The sequence below is a fragment of the Fistularia commersonii genome, chromosome 30 (genome assembly GCF_037954325.1).
Source record: "Fistularia commersonii isolate RoL2024-O1a breed Wild chromosome 30, RoL_Fcom_v1.0, whole genome shotgun sequence".
Taxonomy (NCBI): Eukaryota; Metazoa; Chordata; class Actinopteri; order Syngnathiformes; family Fistulariidae; genus Fistularia; species Fistularia commersonii.
This window is the reverse complement of record NC_141313.1, coordinates 9,615,739-9,636,704: the sequence shown is the minus strand read 5'-3', so window position 1 is coordinate 9,636,704 and position 20,966 is coordinate 9,615,739.

Below are 20,966 nucleotides of genomic sequence, written 5' to 3'. Positions count from 1 at the left end.
AGTTGATTCGATTCTTGAACATTTCGGTTCACGAATTGAATCAAAGAATGAATTAAATTCCTAAGCCAAGGTTCTACTGGACGTACAAGTTAACGGGGTTTGTCGCCTTCGGTGTGACGACTCACGTTTAAGTTCACCAACGCCATCTCCTTCACCAGCAGAGGCTTGACCTTCCCCGTCCGTGCGTGCCTTAACTTGTAAAAAAGCATCTATACATTCATCCATTCATTTATTTGTAAATAAATGGATGATTTGCTAGCCGGCATTGGGCGAGAGGCGTAGTGCACCCTGGACCGATTGCCAGTCGATCACAGGGCCACAAATAGAGACAAACAGCAATTCAGTCTCATTCCCACAGGGGCACATAGGAACCTACTGCATGTTAACAGCCGTTTATCTTTAATAAGTGAACGTGCGAAGAGGAGTTCATGCTTCGCATTGTGTATTACATAGTAACATGCATGCAACAATCTGTGTCGACACGCAAACGCGCACCTGTTTATTTTTTTCACACGTCAATAATAAAAAGCAATTTCACATCATGGATATCACCTGCTGTGCACATATGATATATAAAAAAAAAAAAAAACAACAAAGCAAAAAAAACATTTCTAACCAAATATGGTCTCCTGAACTCTGCTTCCCCTCCGATGCTGCCCCTTATTTCGGCCCACCCAACCAGTTCAAACCATCATTGTTACCGTGGAAACGTTCATAGGCCATTAGACACATATAGGAGGAAAGGTATCTAGGTAAACACTGTCCTCCGCCACACACAGACAAACAAACACACTTGTGCGCCCACCGTTGGACAGTCATCTTAGTCCTGTGCCCTTGATGGCCGCAAAAACCATTAGGGGCTAAATTGGCTGTACTCAGGTTATATTTGACTGCTCTATATCTTGCTTTCTTTGGGTATGTAATTGCCAATCATAGTGTATGTTTGTGTGTATCCTCTGCCATTTGTTAGTGCATTTCTGGTATGTTTGTGCATGTGTGTGTGTGTTTGAACTTCAGGAAGCAATGTACTTACTGAGCTATAGTGTGTGTATGTGTGTGTGTGTGTAAAAATGGATGTTTCCCTGATGGCTGGTCCCGGTACTTGTGGGTGTATATTCAGCCCAATGTCCATTTTACACCGCCAATAAATAATGAATCCCGGGCACAGGAGGGGACCCTTTTTTTTTTGGTTTAACACCAATGCGCACCCCTAATCGAATGCACTCAGCATGCGCTGCCCCTTTATCCAACAAGGTGTTCGCCGATAGGCTTTTGTCCCCGGCGCATATAAATGCCATAAAGAACCCCAGCGCCCATTCATTCGTCCCGCGGCTCGCATTCCTTTTTGTCACGCGACTCTTATCCCCACTCCTCCTCGCTCCCTCCATCATTCTAATACCCAGCGTGCCTCCGGATGTGTTTTGGCCGGTGAGAGGAGGCGGCACAAAGGAAAGACCTGGAGCGGCAGTGAATGCCTACAGGCGACCCTGCTAATTAGCAGATGGTGTGAGGTCACTCTTGCTTTACTTTTCGGTTTTATACAATTATTATGTCCACGAAAAAAGAAACGAATCATCTGTTTAACGGGAACTGGATAAGCGATTCGTTACATCCGTTTTAACAGTTCGTTCGCCAACCGCCGACATCGCTTGTTCACTTTAATTTCCAGGTGAATCGGATTCTTTCCTCCTCCCAAAACCCAATACGCCCTCTGGATTAAGACGTTAACTCATAAATTCCACAGCTATAGCTAGAAAAAAATAAATATATAAAAAAAAATGATAATCGTCTTATACTCCTAATCCCGGATCGCCACCGGTATGTCATCTGTATGTCTCCGGCCCACAACCATCTTTATCCACCGGCTTACGCCGGAATGGGCCGGTCACTTTTTCTCCACGCCATACACACCTGCGAGACAAAAAAAATTACCCACCCTCCATATATGTGTGTGTGCGAGTGTGTGTGTGTGTGCGATCGTCCTCTATGATTATCAGTGCCTACAGAAGTGTTCCTGTGTTCGTTTGGATGGAGCAGAGCTTCTTCGCAAACATAATGAAACAAGCCTCTTTTTTTCTGAAGATTTAAACTAGACCAGTCCAGGGTTTTGTGTGCCCGTGTGTGTGCTCATGTTTGCTCAGGTGCCTCTCATGCGCGCATGTTTATGCACACCGCCCTAATGTAATCGCGCCGCGAAGGCATTCCAGGCCCACCACCATGGCCCGCAGTGAATCCCGTGTCCTTTGTGTGGCCTTTTTTTTTTTTTTTTTTTTTTTTTTGCAAGTCTGAAACGCTTTATGAATCCACGTATTCGACGACGTGTCTCTTCCCGCTGCCGATACATTTAGCTAATAACGTCAGATGACAAAAGCGGGGGCTATTTAGATTGAATCCCACCTCTTTTGTCTCCTCTCTCCACTCTTCCGTCCCCCTTGGCTGGTGGTCAGCCCTGTTTTTTGGGGGGGATTTAGACCCCCACCCCAATTTAATTTAGCGGACAAGAGTTATGGTAATGAACGTGGGTGGGGGGGTGCAAGGAAAGGGGAGGATGGATAGGGAAGACAGGCAGGGGTCCCCATTTACCTCAGGAACACCACGTCCTTCCTCCCGTCGACCCCTCCTCCCTTTAGCCCTTATTGGGGAGGCAGCGGTGACCGAGACGGGGTTTTTAGTGAAAAATGTAATATCAGGCCGGATGGGTCGGGTGGGGGGGGGGTCTATACGTACGTATGCACAGAAGCAAAGTGACAACAACAATAGACGATGAGAGAGAAAAGGGGGTAAGGGGTTGGACGGGCTCCGGGTCCAGCCCTTTTTTAATAAATCTAAGTGCTTTGGTTAGTGCTTCAATCTGTTGTACTCAACTAACCTTCTACCCAGATTACACACACACAGGCGCACACACACACACACACACACATTTTCTAATACATACATTCACTTTGAGACTCATTTTCACCAGCATGCTCCCTATGCGGGCTAAAAGCTCGAGGTTTTTTTTTTAGGATGGTGGATCTTCCGACTGTATGTTACAGTCAATGTCGTTCAATTGATTATTTATCATTTATTCCGCCTTTTTGTACTGATGATATTCACTGACAGTGTGCTTCGCCAACCTTTGCAGATTGTATGCGGTTTAGCCAAATCAAGTCAAATTTTATTTATATGGTGCCAAATGACACGTTTTATGTAGAGCAGGTCAGGACCACCACTTTTTTAAAGTGATTGACAGAAACACAACGCCCTCCCCCTCCCATGAGCAACCACTTGGCGAGGAATCACCGTCTTTTGCCCGTGGAGAGATGCGGACGGCCTTCTGCCTTGACTGGCTGGGGCAGAAAGAGAGAGCGAGGGTGAAAGTGACAGTGGAGGGTATGGGGGTGTGGAACGACAAGCACAAGTGATCTCAAACTAATTGTAACAATAGCACTAGCAGATACATGCTAATAGTGGAAATGGTACAATAATTGCTATAATAGTAATATTAATAATAATGATAATAAAAGAAAAAACATTGGCGGATGCATGGGCAGTGGGATCACGCAAGCTCAAGGACTTGGTAAGGGATATAAGCTCGCCATTATGCACTGATGAAGGTATGTACGTGCAGACAGGATAGGAAGAGTGGGAGGAATGAGAGCAGTGCATTATGGGATATCCCTCAGCAGAGTGGCTGCACAACTAAGGGCTCGGCCAACCCTACTTTAAGCTTTCTCAAAAAAGCAAGGTTAAGCCTGTTCTCAAACAAAGAGAGGGTGTCCCCCCCTCCGGATGGAGATTGGAAGATGGCCCCTCAGAAGAGGACCTCGGAAGCCGAACACTCCGGGTCTGGGTTCAAATGCTAGTTTCACCACCTTAACATATAAAAATCCAGACTAAAGCACTGGAGTACCGCTGTGCTCTTCGCTTCTTCTGTCCACTTTGCTATTCGCGGGTGTCATTTTCGTATTCATCACAGCTAAGCGGCGAAATACAGACAGATGACATGATGTTGTGCCGAAGCACATTTCACCGCGTCTGCAGACAGCTGGAACAGCTGGAATCTGTCATCCGCCCGCCGCGGACAATAAATATCAACGCCGCGATGGAAGGAGCGAGTGCTTTCACACAGCCCTTTTTACGCGTGACAATCGAATCTTGAGGCAGATGCGTAGTAGTCTTCCTTTTAATTTGCATAAATAGTGCAGCAGAGTTTATTGCCCCCCCGCGCGCCCGCGCGCCCGCACGCCGTTGTTGCTGTTTCTGAGCACGTGCAATGCCGATCGTTCATTTCCGACAAGTTTGGACAGGATTCCACTCTTATAGCGGTCACTGGTGAAACATGGAACTCAGAAGAACGTTCTCGTTTCTCTTGGTTTACATGGCAAGGACAAAACGGGGACGTCTTATTGGCTCTTTTCACGATCGGAGGTCGAGATGATACCACGTATAAGTTCACTGTTGGGTGAAAACAGGGATGGGATCTCAGTGGTGTTACGTCAATGCCGAGTGTCTCAGTAGATGAAGAACGTATTTCCAAGCATAAGTTAGGAAATCCTGTGTTGTATGGTCACTCCCTTTGGCTAGAACTCTTATATTACTAGCCAGTTTTGCGCTTAAAGAACTTTTTGCAGAACCTTTTTCAGGAACTAGGTCATTTCTCCGTGCGTTAGAACAGCATAGTTGTCATTTCTTAGGAGGGTTTTTGAACACATGATGTTGGCGCTTGGTGATTGGTGGAACTCATAAGCCACGGCCATTACCAGATACTTCTTACTGACCGTGGAGCGCCACTTTTAAAAACTACCATGGTCACCGGTCAACCTGCTCTATCACAGAGGGGTTTCCCGATCTCGCAGCAAAACGTAAACATTTTGGCCAAAATAAGTTTGGAGCGAGCTTACATCCTAACTAAGAGACCCTTAGTACTTGTGGAAATGTAAAACTAAAATATTCCTCCTCCGGAGGGTAGCTCCTTCATCCAAATTTGAGCGGGACAGTTCTTTGAACTTCTCTGTCCCAAAAGCGGTTAATTTTAATACAGGAGAAACATTTATATTGATTGATCATGGTGAACAGAGATGCCAGATGTTGTCTGTCTTTGCAGAAAATAGCTTTTTTGTTTGTTGGTTGGGACATCAGGGAACCTGAGGTTGGCTAGCCGAGGTGCTTTGTTCAGTCAGATATCATAGATATCGTTTTATTTTGTAGATTTGTTGCCCAAATCTGATATAATGTTGTATTACAACTTATTTGATCGTTGACCATTAGAGGTGCACCTGCATGCTAATCTCTGCATTTAGCATGAAGTCCCTGGCGCGGGATTAACATATTAATTTGCCAATTTACGGCAATCCAAAGGCACGAAAACAACATGTTGACAAAAATGTACTGAAAACTTCTTCAAGCAAGGATGCACATCAAACACCCCGCGATCCAGAAGATTGTGTTTACTGTCGACACGGCTGTAGAGGCCTTCACGGTTCCGCCGCCAGCTTTCCGGCCGGTGGAGGTCATGGCCGATGTGGACCGAATCGTAATCAGTGATCGTATAAGCGTCCAGCTCAGTATTGACCCGAGTTCATTTTGTGTTCTTAAAAAGGAATAAAAAGGAAACACAAGCTTCCAGCCAAAGAGGGGAGCCACAAAATAGCGCTATCTCAAAGACAACAATGGAAGTGGACAAGGGGACTTCCTTACTACAAAACCACATGTCCATGAAGCGACCAATCACACTTAGAGGGGAAAAACAAATTTCCAGAATAATTGCGTTCTCTAAGCCTGCTGTAAATATTTAACGTAAAGATAGACAAATACAAATAACAATTAGCAACATGAATGTGTGCCGTAGTAAACTGTGAAAAGGTAAATTTCTTTTGGACCAATTAACTAAAATTTGATAAATGAATGGGTACTTATTTGTCCATATGCTGTGTGAATGTGAGGGTGAACTGTTGTTTGTCTCTGTATGGATGCTGAATGACAGAGTGAATGTTTGTATGTCTCTAAATAACGTGAATGAAAGAGTGAATGGATATGTGTCTGTTTATGTGATGGACTGGCAACTCGCCCAGTGACAGCTGGGACAAGTGCAGTGACAAGCAGTATAGAGAGTGAAGGAATGAATGAAAGATTGAATAAATGAATTATTTTTATGCATCTAAACATTCTGTTTTGTGTACTTTGACTATGAGAAAGTAGGGTGGTATTGTTTTTGTTTTTTTTTTTTTGTTTTTTTCATATTTCTGTGTAGCCCTGGAGAATTGATGAAATATATATATATTATATAGCTCCATCAAATTGCACAATGGTACTTAATTTCATGCTTTTGCGAAATCCTCTGATCGTACGGTGGGAGAACACACCAAACGCATTGAATTCAATTTGGAACTCAAATGGCCGAGCAGGAGTACAAAGGATCACATCAGCGGCGTGAATCGTGTCTTTTTATGCGCATTATACGCATTAATGTCCATTCATTATTTTGATGGAAAATGAACGCATCTCTTTTCTCGTCCAAATGACTGCCACGGGTCCGAGGACATAGGAGGATAGAAATACGAGGAGGAAAAACGCATTTCCTGCACACATAAATAGGTTTCCTTGTTGTTTTGGGTCCTGATTTTGTAGGGGATTGGGAAAGTAAATGGAGTTTGATTTAATAAATCTGTGTTGTTTATGTTGCTATAGCTTTTAGCTGATAGTATTTCACGCCAGATGTGGTTCATGGCAGATGATCATCAGGTAATTCCAAGATACCTGAAAAAACAGGGTGGACCTACCAAGACTGACATAGGACATTCTATCTAGATTCTCTTTTAAATGTACCTTCTGTTGTATTTTATGTATGTGGCACCGCGGCGCAATGGTTAGCACTTCAGTCTCCATGTTCTCCTACATGGGTTTCCTTTAACAGCCCAAAAACATGGAAAAGGTTCTTGAAGACTAAAAGTGCCCAGAATTTCGACACACCTGGAGAAGTGTCTATTTTCAGGTGCAGCAGAAGTGGAGGAACGCATTTTCCATTTACAACAGAGAGATGGCGAAAATACAAACTCCATTTTTATTCAGGTTAGGTTTGGATATAGATTCAGATGTTGATGTGAATATGACACTTTAGGTTCACTGAAAAATGATGCGAAGGGGTGTCTAACGTGGAGAAGTCTCTATTTTTGGGCCCAGTGTCAGTGGAGGTGCACACAATTTCTCATTTACAACAGAAATATGTGCGAAAGACAAACTCCGCTTTTATTCAGGTTAGGTTTCGATATAGATGATGCAGACATGATGTTCCAGGTTGGTCACAAAATACGTTATGGCGTTAAGGGAACTTTCACCGATTATCAGGCAGTTGACAATTGTGAGCAAGGATGGGTTCACCATTCACTCTCTCCTTCACGTGCCATGTACAGTCACACATACAGTTTAACATTCCTACGTCCATGCATTCAGTCATTCATTCATTCATTCATTGTTTATACCCTATATTCTGCAGTCAGGGTCACGTGTGGTGCTGAAGCCTATCCTAACTGATCAGGAGAACAATTTTTGCTCTTGCATGCATGTCTGTACATGACATGTGAATGAGAGTGAATGGTTTTAGTTTCCGTATGACTCTATATGACGTGAATGGTTTTGTGTCTCTTTATGGCCGTTTGATCAATGCAGGCATGCAAATGTTGAAATTTTACTTGTCCATGTACAACCGCATAACACTGGTGCTGACTTTGCGTGTCTTTTTGGCTCATGTACGCTCCTAAAAGTCTGAAGGTGGTGTTTTACCTCAGCAGCCAATCAGCTCAGGTCAGTGGAGTCCAAGGAAATGTCAAATATAATTATGACATAAAAACCAGGTACAGGTTGAGTCTTAAACCCTTGCAAATGAGGATCTAAGCAACGGCAAAACCATTGCTGATAAGGGTCTGCTATGTGTGTGACTGCAGTTAGCATTGAGCTAACGTGCCCGATGAAGGTCTTACGCACTTTTCTAAGAACGAGTTTCTTACAAATGCGTAAAAACGAACCAGAAAACTTGAGTTGCTTTCATTCACAAATCGGACGATTTACACTCACACTCGCGGCCTTCAGTCAACCGCCGCTTTCCCGCCGCGCTGTGTGACTTAAAGCTCTTTAGCGAGACTGTGAAGTTGCGACATAACCCCTCTTCCTCCTCCTCCTCCTCCAGACATATTCACAAGCAGTTTTGAACACATAATCGTCTTCACACCCCGCGACTCCAATCTCTCCCGCATACAGTACACACATTTACTACATCAGATAAAGGAGAGGGAGAAAAAAAACCCTCTCGTTTCTTTACCCTTTCTCTCGTCTCGTAGCACTCCTTCTTATCGCTGGGCCCCTCTGCTCTCCGTTTTTATCCTCTTTTATTATACCCTGCTTTTTCTTTTCCCGCAGAGGAGTGCTCAGTCCAGAAATGAAATTAATCTGTTGTACTACACTCCCCTCCTTCCTTCCTTCCTTCCTTCCTCCCTCCTTTTTCCTCACCGCCCTTTCGCATCTCAATCTCATTCTTTCTTCGCTCTGCGGGGAGGATTGTGCTAGTCACTTTAACCTCTTCATATTGGATATGAATCTGTTAGCCCGGGTCTCCCCTCTCCCCCCCCCCCCGTAACCCTCCCTACCCGGCCCGCCTCAATGCACGGCGGCAGTTCACGCACAGGAGAGGGAAATGTATTCTGAGTAAAACACACACACTCTCTCACACACACGACTCCGACTGCATGCGCGCACTCCATTCCACGCAGATATCTAAACAAATCATTTGCCAAATCCCGATCCTCTCTCTCTCTCACACACACACACACACATGCACATATACACACACAGACGTGCGTGCACATTCATGTTGACATCCCTGACAAACTGTCCTACAGCAGGTTTCTCCCGGCGCTTCAATCAAAGCTGAAGATATAAATCTGAGCTGTTTTCTTCATGCTGGCAGCGCCGAAAAAAAAAAAAAAAGAAAGGGAAAAAAAAAAAAACAGCCGCTGTTTGTTTTTTTTTTTTTTTTTTTTCCAGCCGCGACACATCTTTCATCAGGGCCTGTGAATGGGGAAATAGCCGTTTACACACACACACACACACACACATGCCTTTTATTCTCACCACTTCCACACTGACACAGGCCATATTGCTGGGTTTTAGCTCTGGCCTTGACTGAACTAACCCTGGCCTTATTAGTGGGAATATCAAATGAATTGAGAGAGGCTTCATACTTTCTATGGAAAAGGGTGACAGGGACATACAGGGAAAGGGTCGGGAAGGGGGGTGATGTGGCGAGTGAGCTGGGTTCTCCTTAATGGTCGCCCCTGGGGGTTTTAGCAGCCATGTGAGCTGGTAGAGTCACATCCAGTCATAGCAGTGAAATGGGACAGGTGAAGATTCCCTCTCCCTCCTCCCTCTTCCTCCTCTTCTTCCTCCTCCCCCTCTCAAAAGTGGTATGAATATGGTAAATCCACTGTCCGCTCAGCGGCACGAGTCCCTGCAAGAAAATGGCCCGGTGTCTGTGTCCCTCGGGGGTATGAGCTGAGGAGATCCTGTATTTAAGGGACCGGCTCTCACTCCCTTCTCTGCTCTCGGAGGGGGGTTTGAAAGGACCCCAGCCTAGCATCCCCCCCCCCCCCCAACCCAATCCTCCTATCTATCTCTCCGACACAGCAGCAGCAGCGTCGGCGCCGGTGGTGATAGCACACGACACAGGCGGCACAGCTTAAATATAGCGGCCAGAGCTACGTAGCTACAGCTATCTGGATGTGTGATTTTCACACACACACACACACACACACACATGCCGGACCTCTATCCGTGTCAGCGTCTCGCCTGAGGCAGGGAGGGATCACCGATGACCGTCGCTCACACACACACACAAACACACACACACACTCACAACAGCAGGGATATTTCCTGCTACCAGTTCTACCGCCGATGTCTCGCCACTTTCGGAGAACGCAGCTCTCGCTTTTTCTGTCATCCATTATTTGACCTAAGTGGTAGAATTCAGGAGTGTGACAGGATAAATATTTATATTTGGTCACTTTAATACCGGGCTCAGTAGATTTAATACATTTTTTATTTATATTTTTCAATCAGAACTTGGAAGACTAATGCCTTGCTCAAGGATGCTCGACCCAAGGAAGAAGTACTCGTAAATTCATTTTTAAAATGAATCCACCCGCTGTTTTTGCATTCATGACATTTTAATTACAATAATCATGAAAAAAGAGCGACACAAGTGTTTGGATTCAGTCGCAAATATTAGGAGTATCCTCCGCATGGTCATTCACACGACTTGAAGCTGAAGTGTGTGATCACGCGTGTGTGTGTGTGTGCTGTCAGATGAAATGGATTTAGGCCTTCATTGGTTTTTGTTTGTCCAAGGGCGCCTGCTTGTGTGTGTGTGTGTGCGTGTGTGTGAGTGTGTGTGCCCAATTGAGTGTTATTGTACTTCAGCTGGGGAGCGTGTGACCTTAAGTGTGTTTGCTCAGTGCATCTGCCTAGTGTGTGTGTGTGTGTGTGTGTGCGTGTTCATTTCCCAGCCCCCCATACTCCCTCCTTCCTACCGTAGGGGGGGCAGGGGTTGCAGAGCCCAGCGCCCCGTGTCATCCTGAACCCCCGCCTCATCTCCTTTGTCTGCTCGTCAGTTAGGGAGCAGCCTGCGCGGGACCCCGGGATGCCGGGGGGTTGACCTTTGCCCCCTTAACCCCCCCTAACCCCTGGCCCTCCCCCTCTCGGTTGACCCGGCCATTCATATGCAAGCGACCCGTCACCGGCCCTATTCTTCTCTTTCATCCGTCCACGCCTGCCCGGGCTGTTGTATCATGTCTCAAGTTCAAGTCCCGGGACAGGACGGGCCGTCCAGGGGGGCGAGGCAGCTTCGGACCAGGCGGCCAGGCGGTAGGGTAGCGGGAGGAGGGGAGGGAGGAAGGGTAAGCCGAGTTCAGATGCTCATTTTGTTTTTTTTTTTCAAGGAGCCGGCGTTTTTTTGAGAAAGGGTCCGGGTCACGCAGGGGGGGGTCAGCTTCATTCTGGCCGCCGTGTCTGTTGTTCCCGGCACGCTAATCTGCTATCAAGGCTTCCGATCCTATTAAGAGAAACTCATGGGATTTAGTGATTACCAGATAGTTTTTGACTTTAAGGAATTTAAAAGACGCGGAAAGCCGGTTAAGTAAAAACGAGACGATTGCCCGTGAGGCGCCTCATTTCGTAGTCACTCTTATCACACATGGTATTTTCTGGACTAATTCCTGCTCATGCTAATTTCTTTGCTTATCTTAAATCACATTGATTGCTTTTTTTTTTTTTTTTTTTTTTTTTTTTTTTTATTGTACATTACATTAGTACAGTGTGTTGTTTTAACAGCGTATCAGAGCACGTTGATCTGCTCCATTGTAGCATCCAGCGAGGGGCCTGGCGCCGGGGGGGTCGGCGCCCCGGTCACGAGGTCAGGAATGGTGGGAGGGGCCGGGGGAGGGTCAGCCGGCCAGACGGACGCACAGACGGCGGACTTGACATTGAGTGGATGAGTGGATTAACAGGACTGGGGAGGTTCCTCGTGTTTAAGTGTATTGTCAGTGAGGAAGGCATGAAAGTGACGGTGCTGGAGATGAATCGCGTCTTTTGGCTTTTTTTTCCGACCTCTCGCATCCCGGGCTGACTTTAGCTTTACACCCCGGATAAAGCATTTTCTCAAATGTGAAAAACCAAAGAAATAGATAAATCGCACATGCATTATCCTCAAAAAAAAAGATATATTTGTCCTGAAAAACAGAAAGTGGCATTCTTCGCTCGGATCCGGATCCTCACAAAGCCCAAGGATGCTTTAAGTGCAGAAACAATTTTTATAGGCATCTGACATTTAATCCGCCGCCCATGTTTGTGGCATTCTGACAGATAATGGCGACGAGCTTATTTTCGAAAGCATCCCAATCGTCGACCGGCGGAGCCGGGCTCGAAGGTTAGCCGGCAAACAGAGAAGGACTTTTTGGCCTGTCAGAGGCAAATCTTCCCAACCGGTGGTCGTTACACTCACATTTACTGTCCGTCTTATTTTTAGTCTTTTTTTTTGTTTATTTTCATAGCTCAGGGCAGAGTTTTAAGGCCCAATGCCCAAAAGACACGGGCACGGTGAGCACGCCATCCAAATGAGGAGCCTGTCCCGGCTGTCGTTGGACGAGGCGTTGTCCACCCTGGATGGATCACAGGACCACCTATGGAGGCATAAAACCACTCACTCTCTTATTCAAAAAGACAAGCAACCATTAATTCTCTCATTGTCATGTCTTTGCGCTACATGTTTGGACTGCGGGAGGAAACATACAAACATCAGAATCCAACCTTCTAGCTGTCAGGTGGAGGCACTAACCATTGCCCCACATATTTTTTTCCTCAGGGGAAAACAATATTGTTATATTCAATGCACCTATTGTTTATTATTATTGACAAATAACAAAGATTAACCCGGATAGGAAACAAGCTAACCGAGAACCTGTATGGTTCTCGGTTAGCTTTCTTATATAATATCACCAGAAAAAGGAATGGCCATTAATAATCTGTCTTATTACAGTGGATTTTGTACATTTGGGAGGGAGATAGATGGTTGTTTGTCTCCATTTGGCATTTGAAGGAGAGGGCGAATGGTTGTATGCCTCTGTTTGTGGCCCAATGATAGCGCCGGTGTGAATCCCGCCTCTCGTCCGACGGACGGGCTCAGCCGATGGGCACCGCCATCCTCACTGCGGGATAAGATGATGAATGAATGAATCCATATCTGTTTTTTAGCGTAACAAGACTAAAAACACAGATATCGTTAGATTTTACTACATTGAACTGGAATAAACAAGTGAAAACTCCATCTGACTCTCGCACCGGGACTGCCAATGAATTCATTGGACACGAGATATGAGGAATATTTAATATATGTTATAATATTGTGAACGCATTAAACAGTCAATTCGTATATTGAAGCTTTTGTGTTTTGCAGTGTTATAACATTACCTTTTGCACAGGACTAATGGGTGGTACCAGACATTTACCATATCGTGCGTGATTTATCCCCATATGGCAATAAATTACTCTGTAGAATAATGGAATTCATTTAATGAAAAGCTGCATAGGAGAGATGTCGCATTACTGTAACGAAAGTAATTGAGACGCCAATGTTCTCGTTGGAAATGGGAAGTAGTCATATTAGAAGTTGGGTTTGTTTTAGACAGCTCATGTGAACATGTTGCATATTCTACTTTTAGTATTTTGGATAAGGTGAGGATAAGGTTGTTTCTTCCAGAATGCCGCAGTGCTCGTGGGCCAACACGCTGATTGCACTAATTGGGATGTTGGCGGCCATCGAGGATTATTTGCGTGTGTGCAGAAAAAAACCAAACCGAAAATTAAAAATGCGCTCGCGGCACATTAAAATTCATGTAGCCACTTATTTGACTCATAAATTACGGGGCTTTCTGATTTTTAACTCGATGAGATGTGACACTTACCGCTAAATGCCTTATGTCACAATGTCAGCCAATCCTTGTTGCCAAATATACAGTATAATATTATAACTTTGATTTGCAGGCACGCATGTGTGTGTGTGTGTATTGTGTTTTTGTACCATCCGGCTTCATGTGATGTGATTTAGTTCATTATCATGTAATAACATGTTAAAAATCATGTAATTACAATATACAGCAAATTCAGTATGCAGTGTAGTATGAGTCGATATAAGATGATTGGGGAAGGGAAGTATTTTCTTGTGTTTTCATCACTCCCTCCCCATCTTGTTCCGCATTAGCCGGCATCAAACCGGTGGCTACTCTAAGGCTTAATAACTATCTAAAAAAAAAAAAAAAAAAACCAAGAAAAATCCAATGCAGCTCTCCTGAAGCCATATTGAAAGGTAAGAAAGCGTGAAACGACTCGACCGAATTAGTCAGGGATAAAATATATATATATGACTTAATGATCAAATTCTGCCTGTGTGTTTGTTTTATTTTTGTTTTGTTTTTTAAATGAGGAAATTCTCCAATAACCGATCAGAAAATGGGTTACATCATCTATTAGCGTTTTTCTCCAGATTTCTCCTTCACTTTGAGATACCTTAACCAAGCCAGGGCTGTGTGAGCTTGCAAATGGCAGATGACCTGCACTACACACACACACACACACACACGAAACAGCATCCTCCACACCTGCCCGCCCCTTTTTTTTTTTCCTCTCCTTTCCTTCCCCCCCAGCAAAAAAAAAAAAAAAAAATGAAAGAAAGACGGAGAGAACAAGGGAACTGAAATGGGTAGGTTTGGTGAAAAGACAGAAAGAGAGAAAGATAGAATAGGTAAAAAATATGTGAAAGGAAAGGAGGGGCAGAGGTATAGCAGAGAGAGAGAGAGAAAAGGTAAAGATGAGTAGTAAGTGAGTGAGAGAGAGAGAGAGAGAGAGAGAGAGAGAGAGGGCGGGCGACAGACAGACAGACAGACAGTGAGGCATTAAAATTCATGGCCTTTTTTATTTTCTGTGCTGAAAATCAATACTGTCTACTATGGATGAGGTGAGATGTGGACAACAGCGGTTGCCTGGCCAAAGCGGGGGGAGGGGAGAGGAAAGGGGTAAGGGTGGGGGTTGGGGAGGAGGGGGACAAGGGGGGGGTCGTCAATATCACCAGTGACACAGCCACTACGGGCCGAGGTAGAGTTGTGGAGGGGAGAGGGCCACTGGGGTGGGCTGGGGTGTGTGTGTGTGTGTGTGCGTGTGTGTGTGTGTGTTATGGAGAAGGGGGGGTAGGGTAAGGTTCATTAAGTCTGACCAGCAGAGCTTTCGGCCAACATAGCAGCAGCAGGCTTTTGTCCGGAGTGTCCGGACCCGCGCACGCACACACACACACACACACACACACACGCACAGATACACAGATGGATGGAATGATGGATATTACCCCTCTTTCCCATTGTAATTTACAACCCCCTCAGAAGCTCCATCATTTAGGGCGATGAAGTGTTTGACTAATGTCTGGCAGATGTTCTAACGCCACACCATTGTGGCGTCGCAGGGGTCAGCCCGCTTCTAATTCAGGAAATGGAGATTCCCGAATCAGAAACTATAAATCTTCAACCACGGAGAGACCGTCCTCTCCCTGGGCCGTGTGGTTATTACATTAGTTTCATTTTACATTTTAAATGCGGGGGGCGGAGGGGGACATGGGTGTGTGGTGGCTACCAACGTCAACCCCTTAACAATGGACTAGCATGTAGCTACGTCTCTGAAACACGCACATTTTTTAAGTGTACTTGAACTTGAACGCTTTGGATTTCTAGATAAAACAGCTTGCACGCAATTATGATCAGAAATACATTGAAATCTATGCATGAGATAATATATATATGTTATTTTCATTTTTAATCATTGAAACTTTTTTAGAGTCTCAACCATTTAAGATGTACTGCAAAAATTTTTTCGACGCGTAGCAAAGCCTCCGCGTTAAATAAAAAACACAGGTTCGGACGTTTTTCGGGGGGAAGTGCGAATCTGATCGGACGCCACGGCGGCTCATGAAGTGCTTGACAGTCATGCAATTCTAAGCCGGTGGATTGCGACCGTCGAGGGAGTGTGTCCGAGTCGCATCGTCCTTGAGAAAGACGCCGTCGCGCCCCGCGCTGTCAATGTGCTCACCGAGGGCTTTGAGTCTCGCTGATGTACAAACTGCATTAGAAAGGCTAAGCCTACAATCCAATTATAAAAAAAAAGATACTTATCTATTTTAAAACCGTTTTTTTAACTTCAGATGAGGACGTTGTTGCTTTGCACAATTCCAAATGAATGTCTCATTTCTTATTATTTATGCAACTTCCTATAATAGTGTCATCACATGCATTCTACACTACTTCTTTAGCATTTATGCAGCGTCAGGTTTGGTTTGACGTGATTAAAAGACGTCTCCGATTAACTTGATTGAGATAATGGCATAATGTAACAATGTCACATGAGGGCATTAGTGGATTCATCCATTCACCGGCAGTCATATATGACAAGTTAGTAATGAAGAGGTTAGCTGACGGATTAACCGCTCGGGTTACATTACAACACGGCTGATATGTTTGCAAGTGGTGGAAGCGCGGCATAAGTATTTCATGTGTGGAGGGAAACTTGGCTTTCAGGCAGCGTACACTTCCCGGGAGCGTGGCGGCGGCGGCGAAGGTGCACATCAAACAGTAAACATCCTGCCACGGAATGTGACGGCCTGTGGCAGGGACAACAAACTTCCCCGAATGTGACGCCGGCGTGGAAGATAGCACGACATCAGTGTTTCTTGTTGTTTTTTCCTCCTAATTGATTGGCAGGAAGTAGCCGCTAACGGCTATACGAGAATTCTATAAAAATCCTGTTTCGCATCCGAGGCTAGTTGGGAGTTTTTTTTTGTTTTTTTTTAACCCCTCACTTGGTGTCACCCATCAAACGCCCGCCGGGTGTGAGCCATCCCAAAGGCCGCCGTCTGTTTCCCCGCATACCCACTGCTAGTGGTTACTATGGGGATAAGAGGTAGAGAGAGAGAGAGAGAGAGTCAGTGAGTTTGGTGGAGAGAGGTAGGCCACGGTTTTGAGGTGTAAAGCGTCATAAATAATGGAGGCTGCGCCTCACATTGAAATGCAAAGGCTTCAGCGCGGGCCTTAGGAGAGGTAATGCCGGGTTTTTGAAATTTATTTTTCATAAGCATGACCCCCCCCTCCCTTTCCCCCCATCCTCCAATCACACACATTGCCCCTCATAACCAAAGAAAACTCCAAAACACCCCTCCCCACACCAACCCCCCCTTCCCCATCCTACATTCAAAATAAAATATACCTTAACATAGGTTTGCATTCCAAATTCTTTCGCCGTTATTGTTTTTTTTTTGTTTGTTTTGTTTTTTTATTGAATCCAGTCATTCATCAACCCACCACATCAGAAACATTATCAGGCTACCTTATTATGACCCTCCCAGTGTAATAAAATGGAAGTAACACGTCTGCATATCATTTATGCTGGAAAGATATTAAAAAGTCTGAGCTCCTGATTTACTTAATGCTATTTCCCCTTTTTTCTACCTGAAGTTGAGTAACGTTTCTATAGTTTTCCGCGTACATTAGCTGCCCTTTGTGTGCAGAGGGGGGAAGAAAAGGACCACATATTGTGTGCGTGCATTCATGTATATAAATGTGTGTGTGTGTGTGTGTGTGCGTGCGTGGGAGAGAGAGAGAGAGAGGGTGCGTCCACACCATAGTAACATGCCAACGTCAGCTGGAAAAATAATTCAGACATTCAGCCAGAATGTGGATGAGCCGCCTAACTATATATGACTGACTGAGGCTACTCATATGTAACCACTGTGTGTGTGCATGTACGTGTGCGTGAGTGTGTGTGCGTGTGTGTAAACAGGAATATTGAAGCAAGGCAGAGATATGACCACCGCTGGGGGTTTCACTGCACAGCGAGTTCTCCAACGCCAACATGTGGTTATCAGCTGCGTTCACGCTCTGAGAGCTTCCCCGGCCGTTTCAATGATTACTTTCTGCAATCAATACCCGATAAAGGATGATGTCACTAATCGCCCTTACAAAACGAAACAAACCTGGATCGGCGTTGTGAGTGAAGATCACCGAGAGAAAATGAATCGTGCGATTACACAGTATCTATTAATAGTTGAAGAAGGAACGACATCATTCATTTGTTCATTATCTGGGCTGAAGCCTATTCCAGCTGTCATTGGCTGAGAGGCCAGTTGATCACAGAGGCACATATAGATACACACAACCATTCATTTCCTCATTTGTGCGTCATATAGACATGAAATTATTCACCCTCTCATTCACACATCATATATAGATGTGCAACCATTCACCCACTTCACCATTCAGTCACAGATTCACTTGTTTTTTTTTAAATATGTAAAAAACGTGACGTTAGTTAGTCAGGTTAAAAACCTGACACATTTCAATCAATTTTGTATATATGTAAAATGTATATCAATTGGTTTTTTTTTCTTTTTTTTTTTTCTTCGAAAAACATGACAAGTTATTTTTTAGTATTTTTAATATATATGTTTATATAATCTATATATATCTAGAGAAAATTATTGACCTGAGAAATCACGTGTCATGTTTTTATAAATCCATACATAAAAACAATGCCGTGTTTTTTTCAATTGACGTGACCCATCACATATCTATAGATATATGTATACAGAAATTAAAAAAAAAAACGTGACACGAGAATTTGGAATTTGTTATTGTTTATGACATAAACAATTTGTCTATGTAATGTGGGAATGTGGGTGTGAATGGTTGGTTGTCTGTATGACTTATAAATGACAGGGTTTTTTAATTTGACTGGGTTTTGTAAGTTTCATAAATATAGATATACAGTGCTATTTAAGATAGCCATATATACATATATATAATGCTATTAAAGTATTGTAAATACATTTTTATATTTTTAAAAAACACATGACCCCTGAATACATTTTTTAGCTCAAATAAACACCCCGAGATAGAGATAGAAAAAGGTGCTCGACATCCAAATCAGCCTGATGGCCTTTCGCCTAATCCTACCAATAGACAGACCTCGAGGTAAAACAAACCAATCAGGGTTATGAATAAATAAACAAATAAAAATAAAAGGGGGAGAAAAATGAAATGAGTTTAACGGAATCCTCCAAAGATATTCAAAGTCCAAGGCGAGACGGGGGAGACGTGGCAAAGACGAGGGGCGTTATCCCTCCATTCCCACAGACCTCCCCAGATCTCGGGATTACTCCACTTGGGAAAGAAGTAGCCGTTAATTGAGACTCCGTCGGGGGAGTGGTCTGCCAGGTCAGGTCAGCTGACACCAGAGTGTCTTTCCAAAGTCTCATTAACCAGCAGGAGTTGTGCGGCGAGCGGCAAAACCACGACCGCTCAAAACATATACGTACCGTGGATGTTGGGACGATGTGTAATTATCTGACTGTGTGATGCGTCGAGGGTTCGGGTGCATCGTCAGACGTCTCATTGTCGCCTGGCTGCTCGTGTTAATACGATACACTGACAATAAACAGCCGATGGCCGATTCTGTGTTTTTGGAGAACTGTCTACTACCGTGCTGTTTACGTATGTAGCAGGACAGTAAACGAGTCTGAAGTAAAGTAGTGGAGAATATTTCTGGAATCATTCCACCCAACAGAAATAATAATAAAAAATAGCAGAGCCTTCATTTCCACGCCATCTTGGAAAAGAGGTTGCGTTATTTGAGTTTCTTTACCAGCAAATGTTTCTCCACCACGGTGTGTAAAAAGCCGACAAAAAGCACAGTGTTTCCCGCCCCCATCCCCGTCTCGTCTCTTCGCCCCGACCGTGATCCAGAGGCGTAGCACTATTCCGTATCATCAACATAGCAATCAGCGCGCGCGCACACACACACACACACACACACACACACTTCGTATTGAGGCTATCTGGCATCAAGCCAGAGTATCAATAAAGCCAGTGTGAGTCTGAGTGCCATTTAAGGGCCATTTCACCCCAGACCTACAATCCTCCATACTGCTCACTACAGCACCTTGGTGACCATCACACTGACCCCGCAGAGGCAAAGATATGGGGAGGAAGATGTGAAGGGAAATAAATAGGGAGCGGTGAGGCTGGAGAGAGAGAGAGAAAAAAAAGAATTGAAATGGAGAAATTGTGAATGAAACTACGAATGGGAAGGAGAGAATCTGAAAGACGGGGTTGGAGGACAATGATTGGATCCGCCCTCTTAAAACCCGAGTCCTTCTGAGCCGGCCCGTCGGATCTCGGTGGGATTCGAGTGACCGAGCGATATTGGATTTCCTCGCTCTTTGAACGTTCCCGCATTGCGACTTATTTTCGATATCGGTTGTGCCGTCTAATTGTAGAGACCTTGTGAGATCCAAATGAAATACACGAGGCAATATCACGGGACGGGTGGAATCCATCCTCACAGGTGACTCAAATCCTGCTATTCTGCATTGATCACTGATTATTAGGATGATAAGATGCTTTTTGCAGGAAAAACTCCTTTTTTTTTGTTCACTTTTTGTGGTTTTGTGGTCCCATAAGACACACTCATTACCAGGTACTTTTGCGGAGCGCCATCTTTAAAAAACAAATCGCGGTCACTGGTCAGTAGTTCTCTTGCAAGTTGTGACAATTGCCGCTTTCGGGTAGAAATGTCTGTGAATTTCAAATTTGATTGCAAGAATTAGCCTCCTCCTTGCAGGGTTAGTAAGGGACCATGGCAGGGATACAAGCGCCTGCGGTGTGCACCTTAGGCGTCGCACTCAGAGACAAACCTTACCCTGGTCCCTCACTGCCTGTGGGAATGTGAAACTAAAAGGTTCCCCTGGAGGAGGCCAGTTCCTAGAACCAAACTGGCAGATCTTGGAACTTTTCCGTCCGAAAGCGACTCATGGAGAGTGTCTTCTTAACCCCCTCACGACCTTGTGCTACAAGCCCCCAGGTTTCAATGAATTGTGTCATAGTGGCGCCAGCCTGTTCCAGTGAGTGTGTGTGTGTGTGTGTGTGTGTGCACATTTAGTCCAAGAGGTGACATCTCAAAAAGTTCACAGGGAGTTTGAGACAATAGCGAGACCTCGATATAGCTCCATTTCTCCCATTCATGTCCTTCACTTCCTGCTTGAATTCCCCCTTTTTTTTGCCTTCTCTACCTTCTCCTCAGCTTCAGTTTGAAGCTCGTCTTTGGTTATGGATCCTCCTGCGCTCTCCTCCTCCGCAACGTGATGTTCTAAGGCATCAAATAATAACTAATGAAACGTCTTTTTTGTCAACCCGCTTCCTGTCGCCGGTTGTGTTCCATCAACTGCGTCAGCCATGTCTCAATCATATGTTAATTCATTCATTCGTTCATGAGATTTACCACTTATCCTGCAGTCAGGGTCCATAGAGTCAATCCCAGCTGTGACTGGGAAAGAAGCGGCGATTCACCCCGGA